Here is a 2908-nt window from a genome sequence, read left to right as displayed (position 1 = left end):
AAAGTAGGCTAAGTAAATTTCATTATATGCACTATGAGTACTATATAAAATATTATATGTATAAAATATTATAGATGTGTATTTTTTGAGAAATAGGATGAATTATTTATATCATTATTTATTTAATTGTTGATGTCAGCCTTTCCACGTTTAAATAAATTGAATTGTTTACACTTATATGCTTCTGACACATTGGTACCTTTTGGTGAAATGACCCCTAGCGCTGAATCTACTAAATTTCGAGATGACGTCACGGGGGACGGCTCAGGTTCGATGTTTGTGAGCACCAATCAGAGCGCAGAAAAACCCGGAACTTCTGAGAGTGTAAGAAAGAGCGCCTGCATTCAATTTGAAAAGAACGAACAACATCAGGTATGGAATGTTTTTATATTTATACCTTGTTCTATATCGCTATTTAAACGATTTTGTAAATTGTAACTGTATCATGAAGTTGTATAGGCTATAGCCTACTTTACAGTCTAGTTTTAATCTCAAAAACACATGACAACAGAAGTGTAACGTTACTTCTACAACGTTCTTGTGTTCAGTCATCAGAAAAAGTTTTTTTTTTTTTGAGTAATTCGAATATGTCATACTTAATATGCAATCCCCTGCGCTTAGTCGTGAGCTAATGAAAATCGTCTGTCTTTGCGTTCAATATGGTGACCTCGTAGGTTTGTGTATAACTTTGAAAATCTGTTTTGAAAATAGTTCTACAAAAATAGGATCCAAAATTCTGTGTTTTTGATCTTCTGTGATTTGAAAGTTTTGTTTGAACAAACTTAAAAGCAGCACACTTGTCACTCACTGCCTGTTGACTTTAAAGAGTTTTTAATGTCAAAAGGAATTAATTGTTAATCAACTAAAAAGCAAGTAAAGCTACTTATTTATTTAACCCTCAGGTTCTGTTTAGGATCTAAGAGACCCTTAAAGTGAAGTATGTTTAAATGTATACTAAAGATTGATACTTGATATTTTTATGAATTGTAAGAGCTGATTATAAACAACATTTCTTACTCGATAAGATCATATTTCAATGACTAAAGTTAGATTACTTGTATCTGTAGTCTCAGTGACCCCATATATTAAACAATAATAGACTGTAGAAGTTCACCCCTGCGGCAAAAGCACAAAGAAAAATACAACACAAATGCAGCTAGTTTATTAGGCCCATTTGTTTTTTTTTTGTTTTTTTATTTATTTTCTATATATATATTCAACAATGCCTTGTTGCTGGGATCAAACTGAGCCCAATATGAATAATTTTAGTATTACTTAGGCTACTGTATATATGCTGTATAATCCCACAGTGATGGAAAAACCTAGAAATCTAGTTTTAAAATTGTGATTTCTTGGGCCTGCAAAAATCATGGAAATTAATAAAGTCTTAAGAAGTCATGCGAAAGTCATGGAAATTTCTATAGGGAATCTAGCTTAAATGTTTATGCTTTTGCTCAGCTCTGAAATATTTAATCAGCTAGTTGTTGAATAAACTAAAATAACAAAGCTAAATAAACTAAAGCTAATAAATACAAATGAATTTAAAAAAGACTGTATTTAAAAAAAAATAAATAAAAGTGACAAAAATACAAAAAAATACTAAACAGAAAATATAAAAAGTAAAATCTAATTCAAAATATTAACAAAAACTATAATATTATATCAATTATAATGGCACTGCAGATCTTACCAAAACCATCAGAGCAATAAAAGGGAGTGGGAATATTTGGACGTGCTCCAGCTCCACCCCTCATCCATGTGGCTCTTCTGGGAAACAGACCTGTGGATTTGCTAATGATGATGATGATGTTGCACTGCTTTATTTGCAAGTGTTACCCAACACCTTTATATTTAGATACAAGAGTGTTTGTAAAGAAAACCAGGGTTTGTCTGTGTAATTTTCTATATGTATGCATAAAACCTTATCCTGAACAAAAGAAAGTGGGTTTGTTTAATATAAGCGCTGAGTTATGCATACAGACCCGGCCAGTTGCTCCATATTTAGTCTTTTTAACTAGGTACTCCTGACCCCAGTCCTCCTCAGCTGGCTTTTAATTGGCTTCACTGGGCCTAAAATGCTGAAATATTTCTTGAAATTGACTGCTTATTTGAGTGTCGAGAGTGATGCAATTTACAGTAAGTTGCTGGTAAAAATGGACCGTGGCTTCAGACGCAGCACTTAGCAGAGGCTGCATGGGGCACGTGCAACTTCAGGGGATTAATTTCACAATTGCTCTGGTTTTATGGAGGTTTTGTAAAAACAAGGGGACGGGCCGCACCACAAAGGCAGATGGGATGGGATTTTTTTTGGTGCTTTCGCTCCTCATGGATACCCGTATGCGCACCTCTCAGTCTTTTCAGGTTGATCGGGCTGCCTTGTTTACAGTGTGTTATAGAAGGGCTGACGCCAGCCTCCCTCGGGAGGGAACAAGGGTTAATTGCTGTTAAAGTGTTGGTCTCGTTCCTCTTTCTTGCCCTGATGCTCCATTAGAGCTGACACTAATGAGGCAGTGCAGAGAGGACATCCCAGAGTCGAGGGACAGCACCACCGGCTGGGGGAGGGAGTCATGATGGAGAGACTTTACTTAGCTGAGAGAGAAAGCATGTACTAAGTCATAGATCAAGAGTGTGTGGTGTTCAGTGTTGTTGGGATGTGTGTAGGTTTGGCTTCTCTTAATTGGTGGCTTATCCTCTGCATATGTTGTTTGTTTGTCATTACGAATTCATAGGGGACTGGATTGCTGGTCGTCCCTCATACTTGGTCTGTGGAGCCAATGGCATTTGCTTAGTTATTGTACCATATTGATTGACATTTACAAATGTCAGAATATGGATTTTCAACACCCTAATAATAGAAATTATGAAATTAGCTAAATACGTACTTTTGCAAAAAAAAAAAAAAAGAAAA

General features: G+C 35.5%; 1 protein-coding gene across 3 annotated transcripts in view; it reads left to right on the top strand.

The window, feature by feature from the left end:
* Positions 1 to 276: 276 nt before the first annotated feature.
* arhgef39 (Rho guanine nucleotide exchange factor (GEF) 39) overlaps positions 277 to 2908 on the top strand; it is a 45639-nt gene continuing 43007 nt past the window's right edge. For 2 of the 3 annotated variants that reach the window (XM_016574684.1, XM_016574682.1), the window contains exon 1: positions 278 to 372. The gene's annotated coding sequence lies outside the window, so the exon portion shown is untranslated. Of the gene's footprint in view, positions 373 to 1156; positions 1160 to 2908 lie in introns of all 3 variants that reach the window. The other variant, XM_016574683.1, reaches the window with a different exon arrangement.

This window comes from Sinocyclocheilus rhinocerous, unplaced genomic scaffold (genome assembly GCF_001515625.1).
Source record: "Sinocyclocheilus rhinocerous isolate Xijiao unplaced genomic scaffold, SAMN03320098_v1.1 scaffold1164, whole genome shotgun sequence".
NCBI lineage: Eukaryota > Metazoa > Chordata > Actinopteri > Cypriniformes > Cyprinidae > Sinocyclocheilus > Sinocyclocheilus rhinocerous.
Note: the sequence above shows the minus strand (reverse complement) of the source record. Positions and strands in the feature narration are given on the sequence as shown.